Source organism: Balearica regulorum, chromosome 6, assembly GCF_011004875.1.
Source record: "Balearica regulorum gibbericeps isolate bBalReg1 chromosome 6, bBalReg1.pri, whole genome shotgun sequence".
Taxonomy (NCBI): Eukaryota; Metazoa; Chordata; class Aves; order Gruiformes; family Gruidae; genus Balearica; species Balearica regulorum.
The window spans coordinates 38900784-38923722 of NC_046189.1; the positions used below are offsets into that span (position 1 = coordinate 38900784).

The 22939-nt window shown below is 40.3% G+C and overlaps 1 protein-coding gene across 13 annotated transcripts in view; it reads right to left on the bottom strand.

The window, feature by feature from the left end:
- Positions 1 to 22648, bottom strand: part of QTMAN (queuosine-tRNA mannosyltransferase) — a 185087-nt gene extending 162439 nt beyond the window's left edge. For 8 of the 13 annotated variants that reach the window (XR_012836187.1, XM_075757263.1, XM_075757262.1 and 5 more), the window contains exons 1-2: positions 22397 to 22456; positions 12787 to 12894 (exon numbers count right to left, since the gene is read on the bottom strand). The gene's annotated coding sequence lies outside the window, so the exon portion shown is untranslated. Of the gene's footprint in view, positions 1 to 12626; positions 12761 to 12786; positions 12898 to 22376; positions 22460 to 22607 lie in introns of those variants that run through there. The other 5 variants (XM_075757253.1, XM_075757254.1, XM_075757256.1 and 2 more) reach the window with 5 other exon arrangements.
- Positions 22649 to 22939: the final 291 nt, after the last annotated feature.

Below are 22939 nucleotides of genomic sequence, written 5' to 3' on the forward strand. Positions count from 1 at the left end.
AAATGTTTAAACGATGAACTCTTTATTTGAAGATGACTAATTATAGCATGTTCCATTTGGGGAACAACAGTTCAATATCCTAGTATCAACTAAACAAAAATGCATGCTTCTACTTTAAGGTTAAAAATCAAAATGCAGCCAAAAGAAGTTTCTTCCTCATATCTGTCAGATCACAAAAGCATCCAAGGCAAGAGGATAAGGTTGCCAGAAAACTCTAAAATTTTCAAAAAGATATCATTTCCTATATGTGGCTTAGCTCTGAAGCTGAACCAGAAATGACATCCGAGCTTAGGATAGTAAGCCTTTTTGCCAATGAATTTCTTGTAAAGTCAACAATTATAATTTATTCTGATCCTTTGTGTCACCATATTAGTAGTTATTTTTCAGCAATCCCAGAGCAGCAACAAATAATGCCACAGAAGAGGACTGATATAATTACAGGCTGAAAAAGATAGGCCAGCACCCTTACACTCAAAACTACCCTCTGTGGCTCCTTCATACCCCATATGTTGCTAATAAAACTGTTTGAATCATACCTATGAGACAGTTTTACTGATATTGTATCAGGTCCCTAGGTTCTTTGTATGAGATACGATGTCACTAGCACTATAACTATGCAAATTTTGTGATACAGGATCCCACTGGACACAATATTACATACGTAATTCGCAGTATGAAACTCTGCATTAACAATAATTCTAGTGTTATATAAATGAAACCACGTTTATTGAAAAGCTCGCCACACTACAATGAAATCAAATTTAAAAAGCAATAAAGAGCAACTGACATGCTCATAGTAAAGATGGCAATGTTGGTATTTTTCCCCAAACAATGTAAATTTTGCTTTGTGTTCACTTGACAATGCTTTACAGAAACTTTTAGCACCAACACTAAACAAACACAACTCCCTCCCCCTGCAATGTTAATTAATGACTTAAATAGGAACCTTTTGAGCCCAATTTTTAGAAACAACCATGTGATTTTCAGCAAGGACCTGAACTGTATTCAGATGCAAGTGTGAGTCTCAGTTTCAACTACTAATAAAAGAATACATGATAATGATAAAAGACTAAAAAGTGCAGCAAGAAAAGACAACAGCATGGGAATATACCAACACACACACACATCACGCTGAAGCCCCTCAAAAGTATCACCTTCTGGTCGGAAAACACCTGCACTCTAATTCTGCATCTGATTTCAAATATCTGTATGACCTCAGGCAAACGATGCCTCTCCCCAGCACGCATCACGCGTCTCTTACCATTTCCTACTTAAGAATGTGGTCAGTGCTTTATATACATACCTGTAAAAAGGCATGTCTGAAAGATCTTAAAAATCAGCGTTGCAAGAAGAGACAGCAGAGGTGCAATCAGACATCTGACAGTACAAGCAGCTTGATACACATTCCTCTCTTCTGTGCTTCCAGTGATTTCTTCCCTCTGTTATTAATTTTGCTGCAGGTGAGGAATACTGGGGCTTGTAAAGAGAAGGCTATTTTTGAAATAAATCTGAGAAAAGGTAACAGGCTAGCATGATAAAGTGAGTCTGGTAAAGAGTTAGACTTAGGAGATAAAAGTACACTATTTCACTAAGGTGCCATGAGAATTAATAAACCAGATAATTTTGTACAGTAAATGCATAAATTGTCTAATATGTAGAGGGAAAAAACCCACAGTATTCCCTTGAAATACTTATAATGCCTTTGACTACGGATAGGAAACATAAATGACACACCAGGACTAGCTAAGAAGTCTCACACTGAGAAGCACTAACTAAACGATGCAAGGTTTTACTCCAAGGAAGGAAAACAGAGTTGTAAGCGGGCACTCTGTAAGAAAAATGATGAATTGACTGTTTCCTAGAACTTGTCTGCTTCCACTATGGGGGTAGCTTAAGCAAGTAACTTTTCCTGAAGTTTTCCTTGACACCACCCTCTGCAGAATATGAAAACCATAATAGTTTTATTTTCTATTTAAAAATAAATAAATGGCAGCTTAGGCAACATCTTAACGAGGCAGAAAGTTCACACTCCATCCCATGTGCCCTCTGGTATTACCGCTACGTTTTATCACCATACAATTCAGAGAGAATTATATACTTATTTTCAAAGTTTGGAAAAAATAAACCCCTCCTCACCAAATATGGCCCAAAACTGTTAGGAAGCAACTTATTTTTAGAAAAAGCACTTATGCAGATACTTAATTTTAATTAATAGTCTTCAACATTTGCACAGCAAGACAACTCCATGCTTCAATTAAAGCACACACACATAAATGCTTTGCTGATTCATGGCCAAAAGCATGACAGGAACATCATTATATAAAATGCTTGTAAAATTTAAAGAAAAAAATAACAGCAACCTCACCCTCAAACAGAGCATTAGAAACCCTGTAAAACTCACAGTTTGAGCACAACTTACAGGTTGCTGAACATATGAATGCTAATGCTGAGATACATTCAACAAAGTTATTTCAGAGTGGGCAAAAGAACTTTGGGGAAATATCTTAACTAAGTGGAGATCACATGAGCCCCAGCCCTCCATCCTTGGCATCTACTGCCTGCCAAGATTAGGTTTTCAGGAGTTGAGGATTCTTTACCTGATAACTTGCTCTCTTTTTCCATTGCTCACACAGCAGATCAGTGGATTTCCTTTAATAAACAATTAATCACATCCCACTCAGTTCCACCACAGATCATACTGAACATCTTCAGCAGAAGTTCACTTCCAGGGAACAGTCACTCTGCATTGTGATGCTGCCTATCATAATATACCTGTTACAAACCTAATTTTGAAGTAATATGCACACAAGAAACACTAGTTAAGTTTTCATTATCTATGTAATATCATAAACTGTAAGTTTTGATTTTTCGGAAGAATCCTTAAAGGTAGTCAGTAACAAGTTTTTGTTGAAATACTCTCTGGTCCTATTCATAAGCAAAATTGTGGCACTTGATGGCGTGTGGCTCACTACTACCAACTCATAATTTTAGAAGTTTAAGTGTAGGAAAATCTTCACTCCACGACAGCCAAGCAATACTTAAAAAGTAATCCCACACACAGTTTTATTTAGGCATCAAGAAAGTTACAGCTGATAGCAAAACTGAGCTAAACAAGAATTTGAAAGCAGTAGCCACTAAGAGTTAAACTGTTTAAAGACACAGGACGAGAAATGGCTTCCCAAGTAACCAGCTTCCTTGCTTCGTCCCAACAACAAGGTGCTGTGCAATGAATCTGGCTGCTGGACACATGCGTGGCACGGGACTTTGCTGCTAGCTGAGGTGTTCATCTCCTCGCGATGCTCCTTTGGGTGTACGTCTTGGCATGAGCCTCCAACCAGCCCCAGAACAACCGCCTCCTCCCAAACTACCGCACTGAGCTAAAGACTCTTCTACTTGCAAAATCTGCAACGGCAATAGCCACCAAACGAGGCTTAGCATCACAAAGCTGTGCTACAACATGAGGGGCGAAGAGACCAAGTCGCCTCTTCATCACCTAGAGCGGCAGAAAGAGGAGAGCCCTGATGATAGACAATTCAAGCAACAAACAGATACAAAAGTACAGGTAGAAAATGAACATCTCAACAGTTTTCCACAGGACGAATTTAGACCCAGGACAGCCGATGAGCTGCAGCTCGGCGTTAGCCATGCCAGGCACTCACAAGGTAACGTTCGCAAGCTAAAATAAAGCCAGGCCAAACCTTGGCTCTGCACAGCACCAGCTTGTGCGTTTCTCCAACCGTTTCACACCTAATTTACAGAGTACATTATCCATCCACGTATCGCTGAGATCTAACCTGAGAAGTGACTAGAATCAAAATCAGTTAATTGATTAACGCTTAAGTGAAACACAGAAAGCAAACATAACACTCAAAAGACTTTCTGAAAATGCATTATTTTTATTCCAACTCCATTAAGCAGTCCAGTACTTTTGAAGGATTAATGAAAAAGCTATCAAGAAATAATACAGAAGAGGAATGTTGATTCTCACTGAGCATGCCAACACATGATGAACTGCAGAGACCTTTTAAGTAGTAAAGATTCAAGCTAGGACGTTCAAAAGCTACAGGGACACGTGAACTTGCCCACTTCATACAGAAGTTGAGTTTATTTGATGTTTATCAGACAGCATTTTGATAATTCCTCCCTGAATCACAAACTCACTCTAACACTCCTCAATTAACAATACAACACAGTCATTATTCTCACAGACTTGACAACACATTTTTTCACACCAAGGTTAGTAAAGAACAGAAAAGCCTCCCTAAACATCCAGAACAGAAAACATTTACATCAGAATTATTACCAATTCACTTAAAAGAGAATTGGTCAATGAGTGTATGTATACACACAAGGATTATTTCCACAAACTTTACTTGTTAAGCAGGACACAATGTTTCATTTACAACTGCTTTTTTTAATCAGGAAATGAAGACAAGTCCAGGAAAAGCAAGAGTAAATAAGTTTCTAAACAAACAACTTACATAGATACTTTTTAACAGGACCAGACAAAATATTCCCTAAAGTTGCATTTAAAAGCCAAAGCTGACCTCGGTCATCACATTCAGTGCGAGATAACCTATGTGAATACTGACCTTAATAATACTACAGGCACAAATTTTGTGCAAGGAAGACATGCTCTTGAGCAAATGTTTTCCAAGGTATTAGGCATACAGAAGCTCTTTTCCGCATCAAGAACTGCATGTCACATTCCTTAAACTGTTCCTTTTCTTGACCAAATACGCTGTGGACAACCTACGGAGGATGCCCCTTGGTGTTCCTCTTTGAGATTCTCATCTACAGTTTCCACTAACAATGAAAATATGTGGAATTTTTTTTCCCCCTCAAAAAAATCAGTCACTTTTTAGGATCAGCTTTCCTAAGCTCATGAGCCAAAAAAATACCCCAAGTGATTAGAGACTTTCAACACTAACAGAAGCTCTGATTCATATTTTTATTGACTTTAAATCAAGCACAGATCCAGAGCCCACAGTAATGCAAAAGCAGGGAGAGCAGAGGACAACAAGCAGCAGGAACAGCTGTATAAGATGCATGAGAATCCGGTAACAAAATTAGCGACTAGTCTAATATAAAACACAAATACAAAGAAAAAAACCCTGTTAATTCCACACTTCCCAGGTCTTCCTAGAGCTACTCATTCGCTCATGCATAAAAGACTGATAAAATGAAAGGAGATATATTTGACTGTACATGCCAACGTTGTCGTTCAGGTGGGGTGCTTCGCTTGCGACCCTGACAGACCTGCCGCCCCTCGCACAAGGCCAGAGGACAGGCAACATTACCATCACAACCCCGGGCAGAATCGCCGTCCTGCCAGACATCAACCTCACATACGACTGCACACTCGTATTGTACCCATGTCCATGTTCTCTCCACATACACATACTTTTCAGATCTTTTCACCCATTCAGGAGCTACAACAGGCAAAGGGAAGAGAGCCGGCCCACAAAAATACACGTTTTCAACCTCTTCCCACTGGGTCACATTTTCTGCAGCAGCTCTACTAAATCCTTGACCATACCTCAAATCTTTGTGTTTCTCTAGATCTTTCAGTTCTGAAGAGTGACAGCTGCCCATCTGACCAAACATATCCCTCCAATGGGTCTTAAGATTATTTTAAATGCTTAAAGATAATGCCTCAGTCTCTTATTTGGATGCTGTAAAATGTTCTTGAGGCTTTGGAAAAGTCTTGTTATCAGAGGCAAGAGGCTCTAACAGCATTCAACCTTTAAAACAGCTGTCAACAGGCCAAAGTCCCAGCCCCACATCCCAAGACCCAAACCACCTCCCTGAGCATAATGAGATTAACCAAATGTTTAAGACTGGACACATTTAATTCTTTGTACTCCACAGATTACAGAACAATTAAGAGGCTGGAAACAGAAAACTGGCTTAAGCTGAAGTTACACAATTGGGTGGGCTGAATGTTTTTGTCTGCAAGAAAGCATTTACATATCTAACATAAGATATTTTAAATAGGTTTATATTTACTTTAAAAATGACATTTTAAGTAGATTCTTACTGCAGTCAAAAGCATGCTTTACATCTGGGTAACTATATCACCAGATGTAAAAAAAAAAACCCACCACAAAACAACTCACCCACACCCCACAAACTCCCCATGCAGAATGGGCATGCTCTTGATCATTTGTCTTTCTGCCTCAAACTCTTCAAGTCATAGAGCTTTAGACCATCACAATAAATTAAATAAAATTCAGAATATAATGCCCTAATATTGTCTTTATAGTTAAATACAATACCAACAAATGCTTACCAGGTTACACATGCTAAGCAGTCCAAGTGATAATCATAATGATGAATGTGTAATCTAATGCCCATTCGCTTTGATTTACATGAATCATCATACCAAAGTCTCACATACCCATTTTAAGTCAATGGGAAGGATCTCATTTTTCCTGACCTGAATCAGTGTTTGGTCTAAACTTAGCCATTTCATGGGGTTTTTTTGCATTAAACAGAATCAGTCTTCACACATACTTAAAGATGCCTGGGGCCGCACAGTCCTTCGCAATCTCAGCAATTGGCCCTATCATTCCCTGTGATAGTCTTGCTTAAAAAAATAAGCTCAACCAAATTTTCCCCGGCCCTTCCAGCTGTGGGAGAAACAGATCAGCCTATTCTTTACTTTAGAAGAAAAGGCCCTGCAAAGGTCAACCTTTCATATGAAATACAGATCATTAACACCAAATACAGAACTACTTAGATTCTCACTTTTTGTTTGTATAACTGGGATTCCATCGTACCTATTTCAGCATGCTCAATACTTTATATACATATATATACACACACACACCCCCCCCAACAGCTTGTTTCTGAAACCGATGTATAATGGAAGGCCTGCTTATTGAATCAGAAAGAAGCCACCCAATCAGTCATTGCTCTTATTCTCAAAGTATCATGCTCATGAGACAAACTGCAATTCATCAAACAAGCATTGCTGTAGCCTGCCCTGAATGCAAAAAAACACCAAACCACACGGTATGGATGGGAAAAATGTAGGTGAGGAGTGCCAGTTACTTATTTTTACCACAAGCCACAGTTATGCTAGCTGTCCCATGGGGAGAGAGTCAGTCTTCTCCTCAAGACTGTAAATTCTCTTCTAGAATATAAAATCTGGACCAAAACCTCATATTGCAGCACCTAAACCTATGCAGTTTCCAGACAATACTCTAAAATAGTGTTTAGTCTAGGGTTTGGTCTACATCAACCGAGGTAACAGCCTACCACATCACCCTTCCTTCAACTGTATCTTGCATACAGAAAAGGACTGATTAGTTCTATCAGGTCTCATTACAAAATAGCAAAACTGACAGATAACAAAAAAATACGTTATTTGTGGGAAGGAGCTGTGAGTTGCAATCGTCTTGAGTCAGACCAGTCAAGTCACATTACACTACCTGATGCTACACTGCCAGGAGCTGTAAATGCAAGCCTGACTCAGGCTTGGAAATCCCATACTCTACAGAAGCCCCTGCAAATAAAATAAAAGACTAAAAAAGCAATAGGCTTTAAAAGTTTACATAGAGTTTCCAACAGTTAGCAAAACATAGTATTTTTACTTTAAATTCCTGAATGATCTGAAGATAATCACCTTTTTTCCCCTCAGTCAAAACCCATTTAAGTAAAATTCATGGCAAACAGCTCAGTGTTTTGTTTTTACATTTTGAGACTGTGTTAAGAATAAAATTGCTTCCTTTGGATAGAACATAATACCTGCCAGCTCTCAAAATAAAGGAAAATATGAGGAGTTTCTAGAGAAAGAGATTGGGAGAGGGGAGGAGGGAAACAGAGGGCGGGGACAGAAGCATCACAGTATTATTAAAGAGTACAGACAAAAAAAATTTGCCAAGCAAATACAGGAAAATTCCAGAGTTTGGAAAGCACTTTGACATGCAAATAAGTGTCCTCCTATTTTGTTCATACAAAGATATCACTGAATCAAACCTTCACTTCTCTGGCTGAAGATAGTTAGATGAAAGCAGAGGTTATGAAAAACTGTAATCAAGTTTCACAAAAGTGTATGCGGTGAAGTAGTTATTAGGGTATTAAAAGCTTGGAGGAGGGAGGTTGGGATTGAAGGCTCAGACTAGCAGATTGAAAATATAAAAATTGTGACGCCCTGACCTTAGATGCAATGCAAGGCTTGGAAAAGAGACACACAGCTACAGCCAGGAGGGCAAGAACAAAACCATGTTATCACCGTAGACGATGACTGCTACTACTGTAAATTTTATCTTACTACCTTGTGACAGCAAGTTGTGAAGAGTGTTTTCTCTCCATGTCTCTTGAATGACCAGGATTTAAGGACCCACTCGCATTTCTGATCTCAGGGACTACCAGTTAAGGCCTAAAAACACCATAAAACATTTATGTCAGGCAGGTTTTCATTCCATACTATGGAATGTACAACAGAAGGATCTCATCAGAAGTAGGTCCTCCTCCTTGATAACACAGTATACTACTGTGTGTCAAAACAACGTCATTAACATTTGAGATTCAACCTCTCCCACATCCATTACTCCCTGTAACTTGCTCATCAGGAGCTGCTTGGAAGAGGACGTTTCACTACATCTTCCCATGAGTCAGGGCCAGAGAGAGATATACACACTCAAAATGGAGACTTAAAAAAATACAGCAATTAAATATCCAATATCCCATAACATTTTCATGTACTACTCCGTGGCTGGAAATAAAGCTCAGTAACGCAGAGAATTTATGATTTTTATTGACAACACAAAATAGCTTTGTGTCCTAGAGACAGACTGGAATGGAACCATATCCATGTGCTTTCATGCAGACTCTCACACAGTGAGAGTTACACGCAAACACAACACGTTACACAAAGACTGTGTACAGGAAGACATCTGATTGCTCATTCCTAAGTGTGTCCAAGTCCTAATTGGAATAAAATCATTTAGTTCCCGAATCTCTGGAAGGACACAGCTATATTAAATGATGGGAACCCCAAAGCCAACTACCTTGAGAAATGCTTTAGCCTCACCACTTTGCCCCCACCTTCTCTATTTTTGCAGAGACTAACTGCAGAAATAGCATCCAAACAATTATAACTTGTGACCTTAACACAAACAGAAATTTCTTAGACTAGTTCTTTTATATTCCATCCCATGTTCTTCCAAATAAGAGCTGCCCAAAAATACTTTGCATGAAAAACTAAATGTTCCTAGTGACAACTCTAATCACGTCATTCTTTGCACATGAACATTAAAAGATACAACAGCAAAAACCACTAGTTATTCTTATAACTTCAAGATTAAATCCTAAACATAGCACATTTTCAAATTGTCTTTCCTAAAATTCAAATAATATGTTCATCACTTTGACCAAAAGCTAGCAAAGTACAACTTGTATTGTGCTGCAGGCCATAAAGTGAATGTTCTTTGCTTGAATCATGGATGGATGAAGATGAAAAGTAGGTTTTGAAAATTTATAACAGTTCTGACATTACTGTGTCTTCCTTGTTACAAATTATCCTTATCTATTTATTAGACTTATTCCAGACTTTCTACTACCTTCAAAAAGATAATTTTCATCAATTCTTCATATATTTACATTTAACCACAGGACACTGCATGGAGTATGGGCAGAAGCCCCGGCCGAAAATAAAGGGAGCAGGGGTAAGAGAGAAGGACCCCAGCAGCTGCCTTAGTCAGGCTGGAGAGGCTGTGGTTTGAAAGTAACATCTGGTAATGAATTTTGTCTTTAGCACAGTACTCAGGTGATGTCTTGGTATTATTTGCCTACCCAAAGTAACCATTCTGCTATATAAAAGAAGTGCCCAAGTAAAGGGAAATTATTAGAAGCCCGCCCTCCTCCACCTGAGACTGATGCATCTCCACCAGCATCTTCCAGTACTTCACAACAGAGCACTGTATTTTGCTTGTGAATCCTATGGAATTTTCTCTACCCCAAATGAAACCTTCGCCAAAACTAAACTTCTTATACCTGAGACTGGATACTGCCAATGTGTGCAAAATGGCTTTAAGATTCAGTTTCAAGTTAGAAACAGGAATTTTAAACTAATTTCTGAAGGCGCTTTGGGAGGTTTGGTTTCTTATTAAAGAGGTTGTGCATACTTGCCTGTGGCAGTAGAAGTTCTGTAAATTTAGACACTGGTTTTATAGTTGGAAAAATAAAGTCTCAATTATGAAGAGATTTCAATATTTAAAAATCTTTTAAATTTGACTTTCTGAAAAATATATTACCAGCTTTCAAGTCAGTCTTTACACACAGAGCATTACAGAACAAAAGAACATACGCTGAGAGGCAAATACAGGTCTACAACGTGACCGTACATTATTTTATTGCAACGTAAACATCAGCCTTCAGCAAACGTCCACAACATTTGACTGTTAACTACCTAGAGGAGCCATCACAACTGCAAACTCTGCCTACTCCTATGAGCAATTAATTTTCTATACCCGAAAGGGCAAGGAGAGCCTACAACTGATTCTGGAGCTTCCCAGATGACGCCAGGATGCTAAGGCAGAGATGAAAATGTAGATAGTCTGTCACCACACGCAACAAAGTCTTGCAGGAGATCTTGCAAGATGCTGGACATTAATACTAATACATTCATTAATAATGAAATGCCTACACTGCAACAAAGATTATCTTAAACAAGATGTTCAAGCTCAGACGTCAATTAAGTGTCCCAGAACTAGAAACACCAACTGGAAACCGAGAGCCATTCAGCTTGAATTCACACAGGAATTGCGAGTTCACTTGCAAGATGTCATCCTTACAGAAAGGTATCCAGTTAAACAACAAAGCAAGCACGGTCATTACTGGCAACTCTCAGGACTCCCTAAATATTCCCTTATGCATTAACGCCACACACAGTCTAGAACACCATCAATAGAACCTTTATATAACAGCATCCTCCTAATTCTTCCAATTCATTTTGTGCATATATCCATATGTACAAAGACTTTACAGGCATATATGAAAACTCAGTAGAATAAAGCTAAGATGACATGAACTGCAACATAGGATTATTTTTTTGTTTTAACGACAAGGAAGAATCAAGCCAGTATTTCTGTAACTTGTTTTCCCACTATTTAAAATGGTTTCTGCACACCTTCTTTGTGAAATAAGCTAATTGTTAACTCAAACATTTTTCAAACACTTATCACTATGCACTGCTGATAAAGATGCCTTCATCGTATAACCACTAAAACTTTTCCTCTCAAAGCAGGATACAAGCAGCAGCTTAGTCCCTATTCACACAAGAATTACAGAAGTTTTCAGAGCAGTTTACCAAAAATTAAAAAAATATATTATTTCTCAAAGCAAAATAATGCATTTCATTTGGAAGATGTTTGCTCTCAGTACTGAATAACACTTATTATATACCTGAAGGGGTTTCTTAAGCAAGCCAAATCTCCCCAGCAACTCTGGGCTCTAACTACGCTGATCAAATCAGCTTCACAAGTGTTAAAAAAAAATAGAAAGCAAGAAATAAAGGTAGCGTCTTAACGTATCAATGTATCTTCTGATTTCTTAGAGTGCATTAAAAGAATAAATATTTCTGGCCATACATTAAGGCAATTCTTACACCCAAAGAATTTGATAATATAACATTGTGTATCAAGCCAGGTTTTTTTTTCATAAATTATGATCTAAACAGAACACTAGTCAATTCACCAAAAGATATCAAAGATATCCCTTTATTACAAATGATCCAAGTATCCCCCTTGAGGCTATGGCTATCAGAAAGCATTTAGTTAGCTCCCAAGCCAATATTTTTCGTATCTGTTTTATTATGAAACTATAACACATTTTCAATAACTTTTAGCTTTGCTATACAGAGTAACAAATAATTTCCCAGAACCCTTTGGAAAATCTGACATGCGAAATGATTCTCTAGTCAACTTGTGTATTATTAAGCTGAAAAAACGTATATCAGATCATTTGATCATTGGAGGGAATGGAAAAGTATTGGGAGCTTCAGGACAGATGGACGAACTTCAGGTCATATAAAATACTACCAAGGCTGTATTTGAAGAAAAATGTGAAAGTTCGTGAAAGCGCCCTGGGTGAAAATACTTTGTGTTGCTAAGAAACATCATCCCTGATGATGGATGAATTAAATTGTCTCAGTTAGTAGAGCCAACTCCAGGCATCCCTTGTTTATTAGTAGAATGTTTGCTTGGATTGGTAATTTATTTCAACAGCTACATACAAATAAAAAGCCGTATCTTTAAATGAAACTGAGAATTTCAAACTTGCATAATTAACGTTAAAAAACAGAATAGAGTTCACATCTTGAACAGAATTTAAAAACTACATTTGCAAAGGTTACATTTTTAAATGTGATATTAATACATCCAAACGATTAAGAACTTATTGAGGATAGTCTGCTATTAAATATACTGTTCAACTTCAAAATTGGTCTATGTACAATCCTGCAAAGAATAAAACTCTTCAAATATTTCTAAGTACTGCACAGCATAAACATTCAGGTAATCAAATTTTAAACATCACAGAGAAAAGCATATTCATTTGTCACGTATTGTTATGATGACACCAACATAAAAACTAAGCATGAAGGAAATAATGCAAACCACCTGCTTTTCTCATTTGGAGGTTGTCTTCAGGTTTCATCCAGCTCCTCTTAACATATTACTTACAGGCTGTTTCTTCTGCAGAACATATTCGTAAACTTACAGCAGTATATCTTTCCATTTCTGAAGTACACGTTTTCTGTTGAACTCCCATAGAGCGTACCTGGTTTGCCTGCCGTGCATTAAGTCCTTTCAAAAAGGTTACAGCTGGAGCAGAGGAAGGCCACCAGCTCGTCTCTTCCCAGAGGCTGCACAACGGGCCACAGTAGCTCTCCTGGAAGGGGAAAGAAAAGCAAGCACATCTCACCTGGGACAGCCTTCGAGAGCAGGATGCAACAGCAGAGGTGAAGCACAGCAAGCAGGGAGTCCCGAGATCAGAAAGTAGACATACTTGCTGCTCAGAAATGATGGAAAAGGACAGGAGTTTCTTCAGAACCAGAGAGGAATATGCAGAATTTTATGCCACCCAGAAACCAACAAGGTTGCTGCACTGAGAATAAACCAAGGGCAAAGACTCAATTTGCAAGAACATATTTGGCAAAGGGGAGAATCATTAAAGAAAATGAATTTTAATTTGTTCGACAGCAAGGCTTTGGGGGTTTTCTTCCTATTATTCTAGACTGTGTTCTAATGAAGATCCCAAGGTTGAAGTCCCAAGTTTTAGTACTGGAAAGTTCAATTTAAGGAAAAAGATGAAAAACTCTCTATAAACTGTTCTTTGGATCCCACCACAGCTTCCACGTCAGAAATCACCACGCAGAGTTATGTGTCAAGGTCACACCCTCAGCTAGTCAATACACAAAGGCAACCATAGAGGCTCTTCTTCCCAAATAACACCACCACAGAAAAGAGTTACCACTGGAGAGTCTGAGAAGAAGTATTTAATAACAATACCAATTTGGCTGCACTATAGGAGATGTGTTTCCTGTGGGCCTAGTAAGGAAGAGCTTTACACTCTAACCAGAAGCATTTCAAAATCTCAAAGGACATGTCTTCTCTGCAACCATTTCTGCTTCTGGAATCCCAGAAATCCTGAAGGCAGAAGGCAGCTCAGACTGCAGCTTTCCTAGGCACAGATGTTGCAGTCACATCTGCCTTAACTGTAAGCCATGGTCCTCTAGCAGCATCTTAGTCGCTTTTTTTTTGGAAACATCAGTGCAGAGGCTAAGATAAAGTGCTTCTGATCACATCAGGTATACTAAAACAGTAACGTAAAAGAAAAACACCTATAGATTATGTTCCAAGCAAATAACACAAAATAAAAGGTTTTGAAGTAGAGATACCCTTTCTTCCCCTCCTCCCTTGTCTACATGATTCACAAAATAACACTTACTTCAAACAATGATTATCTGTTTGATCAAAGATTATTTTTTTAAAGTGTTGATCTAGTAGCCATGAAGAATGACCATTTGTGTATAGATGCATCTCAAGTTACTCAGACACAGAAGCATGCACATGTATATTTATCCAATTAATTACAGGTGATTAATTGGACATACCCAAGCAAGACCAGCAAACAGCCCCAAAGATGATGAAGGGGTTGGAGCACAACGCAGCCATTCCGTGACTCCATCGCCAAAGGTCAGGTCTGCATCAAGGTACAGGCTGCAGGACTCCGACTAGAATAAGCTTCTTCCTCTTGGCCCTCACATCATAATGCAGACAGCATTTTCAGTGCAGGATTACTTAATGTTTTCATTTATTACTCAGATGAGGAACAATATACTTGCAAAATTTTGTAGTTACCTGGAACAAGTTGCAAGTACCCTGAGAAGCAGAGTTAGAATCAAAAAAAAGTAGTCCTAAGTGATTAACAGCAGAACTGAAACTGGGGTTTTAACACTAAATTGAATGCAAAAAAGAGAAAAATTAGTTTGACTTTGTATTAATAGGAGCATTATATGCAAAAGATGGTAAGATCTATTCTATTCATCACTGATACTGACTAAGGTCATACATTATGTTCAGGTGTGGATACACAGCTGTAGGAAATCGAGAAAAGCTCAGAAGAAAACCTAAGCAATCAGGGAAAGTTAAAGGGAAACAGGTTTGCCGAGTACAGAAAAAAAGATGAATAAAGAAAGAGGGCACAGGCTTCAAAACAGGATAACAGCAGTTACAAAAAACTATGCTCATGTCCCAATACTGCAATATCCAAGCAGGAAAAAAAACAACCAAAAAGAAACAAAAAAAACCACCAAAAAAACCCAAGAAGGTTAATGGGCTAGGAAAAGAATTAGAATAGTTTTAGAAGAAATATGCTACCTCTAGAGATAGTTAAACAGATAAGGTTGTGGAGGGGTTACACAAAACTCCACTGACTGTTTTTAAGACCTAGTAAGATGAACATGTCAGAAACCATCTATACATATCTATCTGGCTTTACGATGAACGCTGTATGCTCATGCATACAGTACAGGGCCTTAGCGTAAAGTGGATGACCTCCAGAGATCTGTGTTTTCTTTTCTAAACCTAAAGGCTGTACGAGTTTGAGCTCCTGCCAGGCAAACCAGCAGGTGACCTAACTGCTCCTTAGAGCTCCAAGCAGGTTTTTGATATCTCTTTTTTTCTAAATAGCCAAGGCAGTCCGTGATTGACAATTTTCTATCACATCAAGCATGCTACCTTAAATATGAAGTACTCCGAATGGTCCACGGGGGAAATAAAGTCAAAGTACAGAGAAGGCAATGGCAACCGATCCCGGGAATCCAGATCAAAACTGCCAAATTGGGCAAGGACACGCATTCCATTAGTACCTAGAAATACAGGTAGTTATTTTTGTTTCTAGCACCTACAACAAATAAGCCTTAATAAAAAGAAGTATTTCATAAAGTACTTAGAGAAATAAGGAGGGGAGGTTTGCCATTTCTAAGCTTATTTTCACAGCAGTATGACAGGAAATGAGGTAGAGTCAGAGCTAATTCTCCTTATATAATTTCACATGGAATGATTAGTTCTGCCCCAACAGTAACAGCTTTCCAGAGGGTCCTACTTGTCGCCAAGATTGCATACAGATGCTCGAAGTGTAGCTTCCCTATTCTCCACTGACAACCAACTTAAAAGGCCAATATAATATTCATTTTACTATAGAATGAAATTCACAGCATGAATAGTAAAATAATGTCACAGCTACCATGAAACTGCAGTTGCACGTTGGGGGTTGTGACTTTTAAAAGTTTAATCCTGAAACAGATTCATAAAGAGGAACACGCGAAGTAGCTTTCTGCTCCAACGTCCTGTGGTCGTTAAGGATGCTGAAGAGCAGCATAAGCTGCGGTCTCACAAGGAGAGGGCAAAGGCAGGGAGGAGCATTCATGTCACACGCCCCTGATGATGATTTATTTTTCTTTTAAAAAAAGGCAAGTTTTCAGTCATTACTGTGCTGAATGCCCCCCTCTCTCAAGCCTGATAAGGAAGGACATTCCACATGCACAGGGATGCTGAAGGTGGTGGCATTCCCTAAGTCACCTGGGTCGCTTCTGGGTGAAATACCAATTACTGGCAATTCACCTCAGTAAGGCCAACAAAAAACCCCCCCATAAGAGAGATCACTCAGCCCAAGGGTGAACATATCACATCGATAATGTTAAAACTCTTGGCAAAAACGTGTAAGAGGTGTTCGTACTTTTGTAAAGCACTGCAGTGTTTTGTATTTAATCCTTGAATAGACACTAGTAGAAAAGCCATATTCAATTCCAAAATTGCTATGGCAAGTCCCAGCTCAGCTACTACTTTAAGTATATAAATATACCTTTTGCCAGGGAGAGGCAGCCTACCTTAGCAAATTTAACCATCAACAAAAAACCTAAATGGCTCCCCAGAACAGCATGCCAAATAATATTACAAGAACTTTAAATATGTGTATTTTGCACTTATTAGCACAACCATTTGTTTTACAAAAGACCTACAGGTTAAATACAAAGCACACTATTAGTTTTAGGCAGAAGAACGACCGATTTTTCATGCCTTGCCAGAAACAATGACTAATTAGGCCAGCATCACCCTCCAGTCATTTCCATAAATCCTGCCTTTACGTTTAAATCACAACAAAAAAGAAGACTGAATGATAACAAAAGCATATTTCTTGTTAAAGTTTTCTTAAAGTAAGATCAGGACAAGAAATTATTCTCTAAAGCCAACAAGATGTTATTGTTTATTTGGAGAACTTGAATTTATCCAAAAAAAGCACAAACAAAGTTATACCCAGAAATTTACTGTATTAAACTGCAATGTGATAGATAGACAAGGGGAATGTCAAAACTTTTAACTGGGAAACCGCAAAACACAGAATTTCACAGAAAACCGCTGGGAGCTTATTCTGCAAAGTCATTTTACAGCATTTTCTCTGTGTAAACCTTGAAAACAACCAGAATATCAAAGACACAACGTGTCCAACTAGTTGTTTAATTTTTGTTTTCCCTAATGTCATTAATGTGCAACTCTCAGGCTTTTTTTTCCCTCCATACCAATCTGCCTGGAAAGAACAGGAAGAGGATATTTTTCTAAGAGCTAATCCTAAAAATGAAGCTATCTTCACTATTCTTTATCCCAAATATTCTGCCCCTACAGCCACATATCACCGTTGCTCTAGCTAATCACTCTGAGTTTTCAGCATTCCCAAACATTTACTCTTGCACATACACACAAAGCTTTGTGATATTCTGGAAGTTCTTCTACATAATGGCATTATAACAGTTCTGTTTCTATTATGTACATTTTATTAGGCTTTAGGAGGACAAACCAAAAATCTCAGTTCTCTGAAGAAGCAGCTTCTCTTTGTCTTTTCAGATTGAGAAAAACACCGAATGGCAACAGCAAGGTCTTCATCCTTCATTCCAACACACTTGACCACTGAATTCTGCCAGGGTGAGTAACATCCATCATGGAACATCAATTCAGTAAATCTTCCATCCCAGAGAAGGAATAAAAAACTGCATCATATTAAATCTGAATCCAACTACTTAGGCATGAACTTAAGGGGTGTGGGCTTTTTTCCCTCCCCCCTCAATGACAACTTCTAACAATGACTATGAAAGAAATCTTGCACTCTAGATGGTAGTTTATTCATCAAGACCACGATAACCACAAGTTTTCTGTTGCCATGGCCAAAGCAACCTTTTTAAGGACCACTGTTGTACCTCTATGAAGAAAACATTCCCGCAGTATTTATGGCAATGACATCCTTGTACCATCAAGCACCATTAACACATTCAACTTGATGCACAAACATGGCATCTGACTGCCCATAAATAATCTTGGAGCAAAACTGGAAAACAGCTTGTATAGCCACACTGGTGGCACCATTGTATAGCCACAAAACGTAAAGATGTTTTCAGATGCAAAACTGATTAAATTCCTCTCTTTTCAACCTAACATTAATCTTTTTAACCACTTTTTAGAACAATTTAGCAAAGTTAAGCTATGAAGATGATATTAAATCCAGTTGCATCTGAAGTGTCCGTGATAAAACTTCTGCTAATCACATATGTATTAAATTTTGCACATATGTTTGATTATATGTAAACCTACACACACGCAAATACTAAATCAAAGTTGCTTAGACAGCACTAACTCACTTTGGGATTTGTATGTCTCAACTGTTTGTGTTCTTTCTGTGCCTTTGCCCTAACAAATTATTATTCAAGGGAAAGAAACAAACCATATTTAGTGCCTGGCCTTGCCTCCTTTCCTCCAAGTTCTGCATTTCATCGTTAATATTACATATTTCATTGTCAATTTTAGACATTCCTCCAGTTCTTGTTTGGACATCAAAGAGCTACTCACACTCAAAATACCAGTGATCTGAAGTACTGGCTTCCCTACTCATAGTCATTTATAAGTTGAAAAGATTTTTGATTTCTTGCCTACAGGAAATACTATGGATCAAAAAATAAAACACATATACACGCTCCTATATACGGGGTCCAGGATTTTGGGTAATAGACTGGAGACATGATTTTCAGATTTAGACTTCAGACTCTGTCTGGTGCTTCACACATTTATTTTTACTTTCACATCTGATGTGCAGCAATATGGCTAGCTAAGGTGTACATTTAAGACATACTTTGATATATATCTATTCCGAAGTGAAATTCACACTGGGGTGTGTGTCCTTACAGCAGCACTAAGGCACTGCTGCACCACTGCTAACTGCACCGCTTACTGATGGCTGGGGGCAGGGGAAGGCAGCCTCTCTGGAGCCCCTCGTTAACAATTCTGCCACCAAAGATTAAGATGATTTTCCTGCTTTACAAACTTGGGACAGAACGTTTCTCACATACCAATGGAAAAAAAAAAGAAACAAACATGGTAGCCAACATATTTATAAAATGCCTGCTGTATGTGTTCATAAGAGCCTTGCATATTTATTTAGATTTTGTTCGCCATTTTTGCCTTTTTTTTTTTTCAGTTAGCAATATTACTAAGTCACATAACTAGTCCCAGAAAAATGAGATCATCTTTTCAAGTTTGCAAATCATTTGCCTTGTTTTCATTACTACTCTCACTACATCACGGCTTGTGTCTCAATCAGCAGTACACAGGAGCACTCAAATAAACCAGTCAGCATTAAGGTCCCATTATTTATAACAATATCACTAAAAATCTAAGCTTAAAATATATTCTCAGTGTATTCCCTTACAACAGAATACAATTCTGGTCACATAGGAACATATGCTATATATGTTTCTCCTGAGCACACAGTTTAGGATCCAGTTTATACAGAAACAGTAGTTCTTTAATTATTTAACCAGGTAAAATCTCAAGTCTTTGGACAAGACTTCCTCTTTGCAACTGGAAGAGCTAATACAAGGGAATATTCTACATTAAATATTTGCTCATCAACTGCAGCAGGAGAAATATCTCGATGGCTCTCCCATAAGGAATTTAAATACAGCAAATGCTTCTAAAACTACTGGCCTTCTCTACATCAGGAAGCACTTGGCGTGATCCCAGCTTACAGCAGCCATTCTGCCCAAGCAGTTTATTCCAGGAGACCTGAGCGAAAAAAAGTACACTGGTAAAGTGCTGTTTTGATGATAGAAACATCTATCTAGAAATTTTCATCAGTGTGGGATATTGGTGAGATACAATAAACATTCACGGCTCTGATCAAAACAGAAAATAACAGAAGTCGACGCTGAAGATTGGGTAAGAGGCCTAAAACGCTCAAGGCACGTGGCTCTTTGAGCTATGGGCAATGTCAAACACTGCAGTTGTAGAGCGTAGAAAACATTTTATAAAAAGCTAAACCGGAATCTTTTTGTTTTCATATTCTCAAATTTTATTGAGCAGAAATGTTTGAGGATAGTTTATTACTTTTACTGGCCACTCTAAAATAGGCCTCCAGCCAACCAGGTCTTTAAAATATGTCTATATTTTAGTTTTAAAGCAACACTGAGGAAGTTGTGTAACTTTCACAGTAGAGTCTAAATGACTTAGCAGCAAAAGCAACGCATTTCAGCTGTAACGCGGGGACTTTGCAAGCTACGAGCAGAACTTTCCCAACAGTACAAGTCACACTTGGTAATAATCCTAATGCAACAGAGAGATCCGCAAGGGTTAATTAACAGGTGTTTAACTTGTGGCAAATCCCAAAAGACTGAAATTCAGGAGATGTTCACTGGTATCGTATTAGTGACTCACGTGCCAAACACCTTCCCTCGTTCAGCCTAAACTGTGGGAGAAGACCAATTCTCTACGAGCTGCTCTTGCCTTCACAAGGCTTTACAGCACTACCCCAAGCACAGTAACTGACAGTAGCTGTAACAATACTACTGCATGAGAATTTGGATTGTGTATTTACTAACGGAGGGAGGAATTTCATACCATATTTGTAAAGCACCAACATCTTGAGCTGCACAGTGAGTTTGCTTCCTGAGTTTTACCACTGCTGTTGACCAGGCAGCTGATAATTACACTGGGAAATTGTTCAGAAAGTTTATCAAGACGGAGGCATTGCACTACTGAGAGTGATCTTCACCTTTTTATATGTAGCAGGCATATAGATCCAAAAAACCCCACACTGTATTAAAAAAATCCTGCCCTTAATGATTTATGCAATCTGGAGTCACAACACTTAAACTTACGTCAGAAAGTATTCTTCCAATGTATTTTACTATGCTTGGACTTCCAAGAAGAAAAAAAAAAAATGAAGCAAGAAGAATACACTCTACATTACATTTTGAAAGCTCCAATTAAAATTCAATATTGTACTTTGTATAGAGGCTCTTTACATGAAAACCCTGTCATGGTTAAGATTTAAGGTTAACCAGGTTAATAGAGTCCAATAAAATAGCTGTATTTAATTATGCCAAACCACTGTTATAAGCCACACTAAAATCCACTACTTCTCTTCACCTGACTATTGGGCTAACCTCTGAATCACGGTAATGCACACCCACTTCTCATCAACCAGAAAAATCCTACCACAAAGTAAGCTTCAAACTCTTTCCCCTGCTTCTTAGAAAAAGTGCATGCATTTGCACCTCAAATGGTTTCTTTCCTCCAGTCTGCTACTCCAATCATCATGCAGCCATGTGTTAAAAGATTTGTGCAGACCTGCCAAGTCTCATTCATCTGAGACACACTTTCCTAAAGTTGGGATTCACTTGCAAAGTATATTTAAGCAGGTCCTCTGCCATAAGGTGTTCTGTCACATGGCATTTTTAACTTAAAAATAATAAAAACAAAATCCTAAAATCTACACATTTTGCAAAATTGAAGGGGTTTGGGGTTTGGTTTTTTTCCCTTGTTCTATAAAGCATGACGCCGTCACCACAAAGGTTACAATTTTTCCTGACAGTTTTGCCAGCAGAACTACTCATACACATTAACGTTTTAATTGTGCTATAGTGACACTTGGAATGAAACTGGATTCAAGTTTTGCAGCTCACTTCATAACTGCTTGCAAAAACCGGTTCCTGCCCCACACAGCTTGTACTTTAAAAAAAAAAAAAAAAAAAAAAAAAAAAAAAAAGAGTGTCTTTAGGAAATAACCCAAACGCCCAGGGACTCTGGGGGCTGCGGCGGGGCCGAGTGCTGACTGAGGCCTGGGTACGTCCCGACGGCGGCTCCGGCCCAGCCACCTGCCCCAAGCCGGGCTCAGGGGATCCAGGCCCGGCCAGGCCGCGCTCCCTTCCCCGGCCGCCCCAGGCCCTGCAGCCCCGCGTCCCCCCGGGGGCTGCCCAGGAGGACGCCGGGGGAAGGGGATGGAGGGTGCCGGCAGGCCCTTGCCCGCCCCTCCGGGCCCCAGCAGCGGCTCCTCGGGGCCGAGGGTCGAGCAGCCATGACAAGGCCGCCGGGCAGGCGGCACTCCGTGCCGGCAGCGCCTGCTCCCCCGCCGCGGCCGGTCCCCAGGGAACGGCCCCTTCCCGCGGGGGCCCCCCCGAAGGCCGCGGGGTCGGCCGGCTCCCCCCGAGGCCGCCGCCAGGGCCGCGGAGCCATCTTAGGGGGGGCCGGGGCCACGGCTGTCCGCGACAGCGCCTCCCGCGCCGCAGGTGCCGGGGAGCCACGTCAGGCGAAGCACGCAGCCCCGCGTCCGGCGGCGGCGAGCCGGCTCCCCTCGCCTCCCCCCCGCCCAGCGGAGCGGAGCCCGGCCCGCAGAGCCCCCCCCTCTCCTCCCGCGGAGCGCCGGCCGCCGCCGGCCCTGACCCCCCATCCTCTTCGCCCGGCCCCGGGCCGAGCGCCCGCCCCGCCGCTCCGCGCTGACCCCTTCCCTCCCTCCTGCTTGGCTCGGGCGGCCCCGCTCCTTACCCCACCCAGAGGGAGCTCACCTCCTCCTCCTCCTCCTCACTCCCGCCTGGAGACCGTCGGCACCGACGCGCCGGCGTCCCGGCCCCTCCCTCCCCTCGGCGCGCAGCAGAGCCAGCCTCCCCCTGCCGCCAGCCGGGCCCCCTCCTTCCTCCGCCCGCCGCCCCGCGGCCCAGGGCCGGGCACCGCCGCGGACCGCTCGCCCCCGAGCCCGGCGCTGCCCGGGGGACCCACCCTGCCCGCGGGGCGAGGAGCCCGGGGCCGCCCGTCGTCGCTTGGGCAGCCCCTTCCTACGGGGGCAGCTCCCCGGTACCGACCAAGCAGAGAGAGGCCTCCCCGCCAGGCCTGCGGGGGCTCGGCTGCTGGACCGGGGAATTTAAAAAAAAAAAAAAAAGTGATGGAAGGGGAAACAAACCATTTGCTGTGGTAGCTGCAAAGCAAGCGGCACGGCCATTCGAAAAAGTTCTGGGAGCAAGGATGGGTGGGAGGAATAAGTAACAAGGAACAAATGATGTACCAGGTGGACCAAGAAAAAAAAAGATACAAAGATGTTTTTCCGAGAGAAG